The 12,444-nt window shown below is 36.1% G+C and overlaps 1 non-coding gene across 1 annotated transcript; it reads left to right on the top strand.

Annotated features, from left to right (window-relative positions):
- Window positions 1–7,197: 7,197 nt before the first annotated feature.
- LOC112496257 (small nucleolar RNA R71) lies at window positions 7,198–7,304 on the top strand. The gene has a single exon (XR_003062762.2). It is a non-coding gene; the product is annotated as a small nucleolar RNA R71 (small nucleolar RNA).
- Window positions 7,305–12,444: the final 5,140 nt, after the last annotated feature.

The following is a 12,444-nucleotide window of genomic DNA, read 5'->3' as shown; positions in this document are numbered from 1 at the left end:
GCGGGGTCAATTTGTCAAGCAACTCGACATACTCATAATTAATTTCAGCAGGTAAATTATAAAAAGCATTTATAACTCGAGAGTCTAATGGAAAAAGTGAGTTTCTTACCCAAATATTGTGCTGACAAGGGCTTACCAAATTGGCGTAAAATTCTTTTACTACTAGCAGTATAGGATCTCGAGGGTGGCTGCAAAACTCAAGCCACCCACACTTTGCTGCAGTATTGTGTACTGTTTGCATAATTCCTGTGGGTTAAGATGGGAATTGAATCCCTTTTTCTTCCAAAATCTTGCGCAATTCAATGAATTCTTCATATTTTTCTTCTGCGTGGTAACTTTGGAAGCATGAAGGATCTTTGAGTCGACTGGCTGTTCTTTTATACCTTGGCATTGCTATAGCAGTAAGAATTCTATGGTAATATGCCTGAAAGTAAAATGAGAAGAAGGAATTAAGAATTGTTGGAGTCGTGATTACGAAGGAGAGGGGAAATAGTGTCGTAGGTCACTAAGCATAGTAACTCCCTTTTATAGGTGAATTTAAATGAAAATAAATCCGGTAAAGAGAGATAAATTAGGGAAGAAAATATTTAAATTCATTAAATATATCCCATAAAAATAGGCAAGAGAAATTAGTGCATTAATTTCAGAGATTTTTCTTCCTCAATTTCTATCCAAATCCATTCATCCATCTGTCATATTTTATCTCCAACGGTAAGTGAGAGGCTCCATCTTAAAGTTACTATAACGGTAATATTGGTTGCTGCAGCACCTAATTGTTTACTCTAACAACGGTTACATACTCTTCTCCAATAGCTGCTAACATGTGGCTTGCCTTTGCACGCTGTCAACAATACAACCCTAATTATCAGTATGGAATCCATTTGTCACACATATTTCCCTCGAGAAATTTTAAAATAAATAAAACCAATCCTTAGAAATTAAAAATAAAGACATAAAACGAAAACAAGAATAAAGGTTCAATAATCCAAAATAATAAAAATAAATAACAACAGGTGTATAACAAAATTAAAATGAAATAAAAGAAAAAGCCTTCAACAAAACCAAAGAGGATAAAGCTCGGTTTGAAGTGACTGCTCCCATAATGGGTAGCCTCCCATTAAGCGCTTGATTTAAGGTCCTTCAGCTTGACCTTCTTTGACTGCTCAATAGCTTGGTTCATTAAGGAGTAATACCTCCTTTGCACAATCTGCAGCTGGGTGTATGTAATGCTTAACTCTGTGCCTATTGACTTTAAATTCTTGGCATGTCTTTTCATCTAGAAGATCAACAGCCCCATGAGGATAAATTCTGAGCAGCTTGAAAGGTCCAGACCATCGAGATTTTAGTTTTCCTGGAAATAGTCTTAGCCTTGTATTATGGAGCAGCACTAGTTGACCAAGGCTTAATTTCCTGTGTTGGATATGCTTGTCATGCCAGTGTTTTGTTCTCTCTTTATAGTTTCTTGCATTTTCATATGAGAACAGTCGTAATTCATCAAGCTCAGATAGTTGAAGCTTCCTTTGCTCTGCTGCAGCATGTATATCCCAATTTAATTGCTTCAATGCCCAGTATACTTTATGCTCAAGTGGCAAGTGACAAGCCTTCCCATAAATAATTCAGTAGGGAGACATGCCAAGTGGTATTTTATATGTTGTTTTGTAAGCCCATAAAGAGTCATTTAAATGCAAGGACCAATCCTTCCTTGATGGGTTCACCGCTTTTTCTGAGATCTTCTTAATCTCTCTATTGGACACTTCTACATGGTCATTGGATTATAAGTGATATGTTGTTGTTACTTTATGCCTGACTCCATATTTGACTATAGTTGCAACAAATATTTTGCTGCAAAAATGAGTACCCTCATCACTAATAATTGCTATTAGAGTGTCAAACCTGGAAAAAAATATTTTTCTGGAGAAAGTTCACTACTGCTTTAACATCATTGGTAGGTAATGCTGCAGCTTCTACCCATTTGGAGACATAATCCACAGCAACCACGATATATAAGCTCCCAAAGGATGGTGGAAAATGTCCTATGAAATTTATTCCCCATACATCAAAAACTTCCACTTCCAGAATATTTGTCAATGGCATTTCATATCTTTGAGTTATGTTCCCAATCATTTGACTCCTGTCATAACATTTAGCAAATTCATAAGCATCTTTGAAAATAGAAGGCCAGTAATAACCCGATTGCAGAATTTTAGCAGCTGTTATGTGACCACCAAAATGTCCTCCATATGCTATAGCATGGCATGATTCCAGTATGTGGGGAATCTCTCCCTCTGAAGCACATCTTCGTATTACTTGATCTGAGCATAACTTATATAAATATGGGTCATCCCACTGGTAGCTTCTGCATCGTGAAGAAATTTTTTTTTCTCTATAAACTTCAACTCAGCTGATAGCAACCCACTTACTAACTAATTAGCAAAATCTGCATACCATGGAGATTCTGATTGCTGCAGCATCTATGCTTACTGTACTACTAACAGTTGTTCATCAGGAAAAGTTTCAGTGATGTCCTTCTTGTCAATGTGCTTGTGTCTACTTCCAGCCTCGACAGGTGGTCTACTACTTGATTTTTAGTCCCCTTTCTATCTTTAATTTCGAGATCAAACTCCTAAAGCAATAAGATTCATCTTATTAATTTTAGTTTAGCATCCTTTTTTTAGATTAAGTACTTGATGGCTGCATGGTCTGTGTACACTGTCACTTTAGTACCCACCAAGTAAGTTCTGAATTTATCAAAAGTAAATACTACTGCTAGCAACTCTTTCTCTGTAGTGGTGTAATTAATTTGAGTTTGAGTAAGAGTTTTGCTTGCATAGTATATAGAATGAAAAATCTTATTCTTTCTCTACTCTAACACTGCTCCAACAGAATGGTCACTGGCATCATACATCAGTTCAAATGGTAGAGTCCAATCTGGTGATATAACCATTGGTGCAGTGATCAAAGCTTTATTTAATTCTCCAAAGGCTTGAATACAGTCTTTATCAAAGTGAAAAGGCTTATCATGTTCGAACAATGAGCATAATAGTTTAACTACCTTAGAAAAGTCTTTAATGAATCTTCTGTAAAATCTAGCATAACCCAAAAAACTCCTAATACCCTTAATTGAAGTGGGAGGTGGCAATTTATCTATTACTTCTATTTTGGCTTTGTCTACCTCAATGCCATTCTTGGACACCTTATGACCTAACACTATGCCTTGTTGCACCATGAAATGACATTTTTCCCAATTGAGTACTAAGTTAGTCATCTCACATCTTTTGAGAACTTCTTCCAAGTTGTGTAAGCAATCATTATATGTCTCTCCAAAAACTGAGAAGTCATCCATGAAGACTTCTAAAGTTTGCTCCATCATATCAGAAAAAATAGACATCATACATCTTTGAAAAGTTGCTGGACCATTGTAAAGACCAAATGGTATCCTTCTGAAGGCAAAAGTTCTATAAGGACCGGTAAATGTAGTCTTTTCCTGATCCTCTAGAGCTATAACAATTTGGTTATAGCCTGAATACCCATCTAGGAAACAATAGTACTGTTTTCCAGTAAGTTTGTCCAACATCTGATCTATGAATGGGAGTGGGAAGTGATCCTTCCTTGTGTCTTTGTTGAGCTTCCTGTAATCCATATATACTCTCCATCCAGTCATTATCCTTGTAGAAATAAGTTCATTCTTCTCATTTGCTATCACTGCTATTCTTTCCTTCTTTGGAACACATTGGACTGGACTCACCCAAGATCTGTCTGATATTGGGTATATGATTCCAACATCCAACTATTTAATGATTTTCTTTTTCACCACTTCCTTTATATAGGGTTTAACCTCTCTGTTACTCCACTGAATTGTTGTAACAGTCTTCTAACAAAATTTTATGAATGCATATGGATGGGCTTATCCCTTTGATGTCTGTCATGGTCCATCCAATTACTCTTCTGTATTTTCCAAGTACATCTACTAGACTATGTTCTTGACCTGCATCCAAAGTAGAGGAAATGATTACTGGGAGTGTGTTGTTTTGACCAAGATAAGCATATTTCAAATGTGAGAGTAATAATTTTAATTCAAGACTAGAAGATGATTCAATAGATGGTAAATTTATTTTTACGTCCCTGTCTGAAAGATTCAGGTGCGCAACAAATCTGTCATGTCTATCAGATTGCTTTCTTTCCATCCAATCTATCTGGTTTGTTGCAACATCTTCTTCTTTAAAGCTTTCAAAGGTGGTAACTTTGATGATCTCATTACTGCAGCATCTGTCGATTCTGTCTACTACAACAAAATCCACAACACTCAAGAAATTGCAATCTTCTACCTCATCAGGGTTCTTTATAGCCTCTAATACATTAAATGTGATTTGCTGATCATTCACTCTTATTGCTAGCTCTCATTTCTGCACATCTATTAGAGTTGTCCCAGTTACTAAGAAAGGTCTTCCAAGTATAATGGGTACCTCTTTATCAACCTCAAAGTCTAGTACAATAAAGTCCACTGGAAATATGAATTTATCAACCTTCACCAGTACATCCTCAATTTTTTTTCAGGATATGCATGAGATCTGTCAGCTAATGGTAGATTGACTGTTGTTGGCCTGCATTCCCTTACTCCCAACTGCTTAAATACCGATAATGGCATCAGATTAATACTGGCTCCCAAATCATAAAGTGCTCTGTCAGTGTACCTAGTTCCAATGGAACATGGTATTGTAAAGCTTCCTGGATCCTTCAATTTTTTAGGAATCTTACTTTGGAGCATATGACTGCTTCCCTGTATTAAAGCAACAATTTCAAATTCTCCCAACCTTCTCTTTCTTGCTAAGATGTCTTTTAGAAATTTCACATAATTAGGCATTTGCTCCAAAGCTTCCACAAAAGGTATGTTGATGTGTAATTGCTTCAACACTTCCAGGAATTTACGGAATTGCTTGTCTTGTTTTTGCTTATGGAATCTTTGTGGAAAAAGAAGTGGGTGCTTAAACTGCTGGGTAGCCTCAGGAGGTACCAAACTCTGTTTGTTTGATCTGTTGTAGGTTGTTGTTAGCCTATATGGCTATAAATATTGATTTTGATGATAACAAACCACATGTGTTGGTTAAACAAATATTCATGTAGTGTGGTTTTATAATAAGAAAATGATTTTATGAAGTTAAGTTGTTTTTCAAGTTGTGGAGTAAAATGAAAGCATTTTACAATCTTTGATTTTAATAAATATTGTTTTGAATTTTGGATTTGGACCTATATAAATATATTTAAATCTTTTTGGGCCATTCTATGATTTCACATAATTTGGGTGAATTCTAATTTCAGAAAGTTTTGGGATTGACAAAGCATTATTTAGAAATTCTAAAATTGGACCTATTTGAAAGCTTTCATAACGTTTTGGGCCATAATACAGTTTTATAAACTTTTGGGGTCAAATTATAATTTTGTAAAATATTTCCCTGTAGCAGTTGCTGTAGCAAGCGGATAACTGGATATGGTAAGTGACAATCTAGATTTTGGGCAGTAAGCTTCTAGAGCATAAACAGCTATCCGGATATCATAAGTGGCATGCCGGATGTTATGAAATTCAAATTTTTGTTGTAACGGTAACATAAAAGCGGCTAACCGGATTTTGAAAACGGCAAGCCGGTTATCATCAGAAAACATATAATAGCTAGTTTTTAGGCTCAAATTATATATACTCAAATCTAATTCATTTTCAAGCTCACTAGCAAGCAAAAACAAAAAGCATACGAGATATCTTGAGCTCTCAATTCGTAAATCATAAAACATTAAATCACCTCTTGTTCTTCATTTTGAATATCTACTCTTTGAGAGAGTTTTGTTGTAATTTTTATTTCCTCATAAATTTGTGAGTGTTTGAGTGTGTGAGACACTTGAGTGAAGAGATTGACAGATAATCTCTTTGTTGTAAAGGTTCATTGACACCTTGAAGTCAATTGTAAACATTTGAAGCCTTGAAGGCTTGGATAATGAAATCTTCAAGCTCGGATTGCTTAGAGACGTGGTCGTAGGCGAGAATTGTCGAACCACGTAAAAATTCATGTGTTTGTTTCTCTTTTCTCTTACTCATTTGTTATTGTGCTTTTATTGAACTTATTGTTTTCGAATTTACTAAGACGTTAGATTAGATTGTTGTGTGGTTTTGTTAGAATAATTTTTAAAATATCAATTCACCCCCCTCTTGGGTTGCACACTTGTATTTCAGTTGTTACTACTGGTGTTGCAACTTCTTTTTCAGCATGTACTGGTTGAGTTCCTTCCATAGTTGCTGCAGCTTGACCCCTAACACCAATGTCTTGTTGGCTAGGGTTTTTGTAATATACTTTCACCTTGAGATGGTGTTTGTGAGGAATTAAGTTCCAGCCCCTTTTTAGTCACATCAACAGGGATATCAACATTCTTTCCCAATCTTAAGTTGATTACTTTGCAATGTTCATTTCCTCTCTTCTTGGATCTTTTGTGTTGCTGGGTAAACTTCCTTGAGTTCTGCTACTCATTGCTATGGCAAGTTCTCCCATTTAGTCCTCCAAGTTTCTCAAGGATACAATTTGACTCTACACAATTGCTTCATTCTTTGCAATGTATTACTTAATCAGTGCTTCTAATGAAGTGATTGGATCTTGGCTGGTGTGTTTTTGTCCTTGACTCTGCTAATGAAAACCAGGTGGTTGAGTGTTCCTATTCTGGCCATTCAATGCTGGAGCATTTCGATTTTGACTGTTCCATGAGAAATTTGGGTGTTGCTTCCATCCAGGGTTGTAAGTATTTGAATATGGGTTGTTTTGAAGCTGTCAGTTGAAATTACCCTCATAATTCACTGATGTTGGATTTCCAGGATAGTTATCAAAGTCATGTTCTTCACCACAGTATACATAAGATAGTTCAACAACTTGCTTTACTGCTGCTAGAGCAGATGTCATGGCTTTTACCATGTTAGTCAATGAGGTTACTTGTGCTGATAAAGCTGTAATTGCATCTATATTATGTACCCATGTTGCTCCTCTTGCTACTGGTTGTCTAGTTAATGGCCATTGATAATTATTGTTGGCAATTCTCTCAAAAATTTCATAAGCTTCAGTGTAAGATTCAAATAACAAAGCTCCATTTGCTGAAGCATCCACCATCAATCTTGTATTATGATTCAACCCATTATAGAAAGTCTTCACTTGTATGCAACATGGAATGCCATGATGAGGACACTTTCTGAGCAGTTCTTTGACTCTTTCCCAAGCCTTATACAAACTCTCATCTTCAAGTTGATGGAAAGAAGTAATCTCATTCTGCAATTTTGTATTTTTTATCGGTGGAAAATATTTCATTAAGAATTTATCAGCCAACTCATTCCATGTAGTGATGGAATCAAATGGTAATGAATTTAACCATGCTCTTGCTCGATCTCTTAAGGAATAAGGAAAAAGCCTTAGTCTTAAAGCATCTTGTGTTGCGCCAGTAATTTTAAAAGCATCACTCACTTCCAAAACAACTTAAGATGGAGGTGAGGATCTTCATTCGGCAGCCCATTGAATTGACCTACTGTTTGCAACATTTAAAACATTACTAGCTTCAATTCAAAGTTTGTGGCTTCCACTTTAGGTCTGATTATCCCAGGGTGTACAAGTTGAGAAGTTAACACAGCATAGTCTTTGATAGCTCTGTCCCTGTCGTTTGCCATGTAAATGATGTTGTTATTGCCTAGCTGTCACTTGTTAGCATGCTCATTCTGGTCTTCTTGAATGTTGACTGGTTGTAATGGCTCGTGAGGGTCCAAATTTCCCACATCCTGCAAATTATCCATGTCTGAAACAATTTTTGAATTTCTTTGTTCTCTTCGCAGTCTCCTTACTGTCCTTTCAATCTCATGATCAAATTGAAATACAACAGATCTGTCTTTGCGCATGCAAGTGTTGATCTGTCTATAAATAGAACAAATAAAATTAAATTGGCACTATCAAGACTTACTTCACACTTCGAAAATAAACAATCAATCCCCGGTAATGGCGCCAAAAACTTATTGGTTATTTTTTTTATCAAATGCTATTGATGTCAATGTGCAAGTGTACACAACAAGTAATAAAGTGATGAATATTTAAGATCATCTCTACAGAGATTGATGTTACTAGAAATGCTACAACAATCACAATAGTGCAATCTACCTTGATTCCGAGAAGAACAAATGGAAAGTTGGTTACTATTGAAATTGATAATTGTGAGAGAATAAAATGAAACAATGCAGTAATGGAATAAATTAAATAAAAATGCGTTGAAGAATTAAATGAGAATAAGGTAGTTGAATGATCAAACTCTCCTTATGGGCTGACTGCTTTTCATCAAGTTAACACCAGTTGCTATAGCAATTTATATAGCATTGGGCATAATTTATTTTCCATCCTCAGCTGTCGCATATTGAAATTCTCAAACCCGTAAGTATCTTAGTAATGACCAGTTGCTACTCTACCTATGGCATGACATTATGGACATCCATTCTCTCCACCCTAGAAGGTAAGTACCTATATATAGGTTATCACAAATCTTAACTTTAAGTATGGCCCTTATGGGATCAAGATAAACTTAATCCAGGAAACTTAAATTAAGATCAAGTATTACTCTAATAATATCTACTAAGACATGTCATTTTGCAGCTTTATCTTAACTTGAATCATTAAATGGGTGGTCAACTGAAATAACAGTTATAATACTATCTACTAGAGTAAAATGCTACAACAATGACATAGCAACTCATAAGAACAGTCAAGAACTAATTAGATCATTTGTCACTCAACTGCAATCAAGTTTAGTTCATATTCTGAAAGAGAAAAATAAACAGCAACATATTGTTCCTAAAATACATTAGATCAGTCAAAGAGTGAAGAAAGGTAGAAATCAAGAACAACTAAAAGTGAATCCAAATAAATTTGCTGGATTTTTCAATGATGCTGCATCCGTTCCCTTGAATTCTGATCTTCTTCTTCTTTTTCTCTCTAATTTTTCCAATGATAATTCTTTGCCGCCGTTTTATGTGATGCGGGCCTTTTTTTATAACTGAAAACTAGGGTAAACAAAGGCCTTGGGCGTACATGAGTCAAATTAGGAAACTGCAAATCGCAATTCTGCAGTTAACCCGCGCTAAGTTTTCTCCCTCGGTGTTTCAAGATTGCTACAGCAATGGTCGCTCCAGCAAGAGCTATAACACTCCACTATTCTCGATTGTGTTTCACTTCTATTGTGGCCATATTCTTTCTTCTTCTTGTTAGCCTAATATCTCAGCATCCCTTCATGAATTATGAACTTCTGAAAACCTACAATTATGAACATGTTTTGCGCACCAATTACTTTAAATCAAGCAAAACTTATTAAAACTCAACTAAAATGGATGTTTATGCAAAATATAACTAAAATATAATAAAAACACATCATTTACTCTCTAAGTGGTCTTGATTTAAATTTAGAATTGCCGTAATAATTCTCATTTCATAGAGTTATCACTTTCCCACCGAACCTCATTGGTCCCAGTCAAACCAACTTCATGCCAGGCAGACATATTATGGAAAATATAGTGATAGCTCAGGAAATTGTTGACTCTATAAGAAGAAAAAAAGGGAAAATAGAGAGTATGTTGATCAATGTAGATCTTGAAAAGGCATACGATAGACTTAACTGGACTTTTATTTGTGAAACTTTGTGCCTGGTAGGCCTTCCTATGGATTCCATCCGAGTAATTATGGAATGCATCGCTTCAGTGTCCATGTGAATCTTATGGAATGAGGAGCTCACGGAATCTTTCTCTCTGTCCAGGGGAATTAAATAAGGTAATCCGCTCTCTTCCTACATTTTTGTGTTGTGCATTGAGTGCCTTAGCCATGGCATTAACCAAGCAGTGAGCGACGAAAAATGAAAGCCGATTCGCCTTAGCCGCAAAGGTACTCTCATTACTCATCTTTTTTTCACTGATGACCTTATTCTTTTGGCAGAGGCCTGTAGGGAGCAAGCTGGAATTATCAACAATGTTCTTAAAACCTTTTCCCCGAGCTCTGGTGAAAAGGTTAACAGAACAAAAACCCAAGTCTTCTTCTCTAGGAATGTTGCTTCGGGGGAGGCTTGTAGGATTAGATAGCACTTGAATTTTACCGTCACAAAGAGTTTGGGCAATTATTTGGGGATACCCTTTCTTCTATCTCGGGTGGGGAAGAACACGTACCAAGCTATCTTAGACAAAGTGAAGCAGAGGCAACCAAGCCAGAAGCCATCTTAAACAAAGTGGAACAGAGGCTTTTGGGTTGGAATGCTCTTAATTTATCACTTACCGGTCAAATCACGCTCACTTAGTCGGTTTTACAAACTATCCTAGTGTACACTATGCAGACCACGGGGTTGCCAGGTAGTATCCATGCTAAAATTGATCACACGTGTAGGCATTTTATCTAGAGTGGTAAAAAGGATGATAGGATAATTAGTTTAGTTAATTGGGGTAATGTTTGTCTTCCTAAAACTCATGGCGGATTAGGATTCAATGAATTAGGCTTTGCTCATGAGGATTGGTTGGGCTTGATTTCAACTCCGAGTAGTTTTTGGGTTAAGGTTCTTTGCACCAAGTATAGCATTGATCATGAGAACCTCCCTCCTGAGCTTCCCACTAAAGACGGTTCTCATCTTTGGAAGTCTGTTGGGGAAGTTGGAATAAAGTGCTTTGAGGGGTCTGTTGGGCCATTGGTAAAGGTCAGAAAGCTCGGTTTTGGTGGTATGCATGGCTTTATGAGGGAACGGTCTTGGCTGCACATATGAGTCCCCATGTTCACCATCATTTACCAAACAATGTTGTTGCGGATTTTATTACGACAAAGGGACATTAGAATTGGCCTTTGTTTGGGAGTTTCCTTCCTACCAATGTTCTATTGAAGATTGTTGCCTCTAAGCTCCCTAGTAGAAATGAAACAGAGTAGCTACGTTATTAGACTTATTCCGGACTGGGGAGTTTAACACGAAATCAGCTTATTGGTCTATTATGGAACCTACTCAGTTACAATAAAACTTAAAATGGACTGTCATTGGAAATGGAACAACCCCCAATTTATTCGTACTTTCTTGCGGCTAGCTATGAAGAACACTCTAAAGACTAAAGAATTTCTATTTAAAATGCATATTATTACGGATATACAGTGTCCTCGGTGTGGATACGCTGTGGAAATGTATTACATGTGCTTCGAGATTCTCTTCATGCAAAGAAAATGTGGTGTTTGCTGTTGCCTTCAACTTGTAGAGACGAATTCTTCAACATATCTTTGGCACTATATTTTTGTTGCGGCAGTTTGGAGGCTGTGGTTATGAGGGAACCAAGCCCTTTTTTTGAATAATTATAATAGGACAATGAACATTATTTTGGACATCAAATCAAGAGCGACTGAAATCCAATGATTAGCCACTCGAAAATTCGAACGGGAGTAGCTCGAGCTAATAAATGGTTAAACTAGAGTCCCCCTTCTGAGAGTGTCTTCAAATTGAATATCGATTGGTCTAGAAGGAACTGAGGTACTGCTGGGCCTAGGGGTTTAGTTCGGAATAGCAAAGGTGAGTAGGTAACAGGTTTCAATATTAATCTTCGTGTGTGCTCGGTGACAATGGCTGAGTTATGGCGAATTTATCGGGGGCTTTTGCTAGCTTGTGAGGTTGGCATTCGTGATCTTCTCATTGAAGCTGATAGTGCAAATCGATTGCCAAAGGATGTAAAATTGTTAATGCTTATTATCTTTGATTCATTTTATAAAGGAACTGATGGATCGCAATTGGCGAATAGCTTTGAATTATATTTATAGGAAATCGAATTGTGCAGTGGATTTTGCGGCTTCAATGCCCTTAAGCTTACTATGGGAATTCACACTTTTGCTTCACCCCCTCCTGAGGTCTCTGCTTGGCTTTTGTATGATGGCTTAGGGATCTCAATCCCTCGCCGGGTGTTTGCTTAGCCGATTTATGTTCCACTCTACATCCAGGTGCAATAAGTCTGATAACCTTCCATTCTCTTCGATTTTGATCCTTTAATTTATTCCCCTAACCTTCGATTTACACACCATTCAATAAAATTTTATTAATTAATTAAAATAATAAATGATACTACTAACAACAATAAAATGAGAGAGAAAATATATCAACAAATTATACCAATCAATTTTAATTAAATTTTATCTCATATTATTTATATTATTTTATTTGAGGCTATATTAAAAAATATGAAATATATATTTTATATCTTTAGTTTTTAAAAAATTTCTACAAAATTGTAGCAAATACATCTTTTTATTTTCAATAATTATTTTTAATAAACAATATTTTGAAAAAACCAAACGACAAATGCACCCTAATCTTTTTTTCTAATTAGGAAATTTTAATCCTACCTAAGATCTTGCAAGTAAAAATATCAAACAAATAATAAATAGA

This window comes from Citrus sinensis, chromosome 3, assembly GCF_022201045.2.
Source record: "Citrus sinensis cultivar Valencia sweet orange chromosome 3, DVS_A1.0, whole genome shotgun sequence".
NCBI classification, from domain to species: domain Eukaryota; kingdom Viridiplantae; phylum Streptophyta; class Magnoliopsida; order Sapindales; family Rutaceae; genus Citrus; species Citrus sinensis.
The sequence above is the reverse complement of the archived record's forward strand: the minus strand, read 5'-3'. Positions and strand labels throughout refer to the sequence as shown.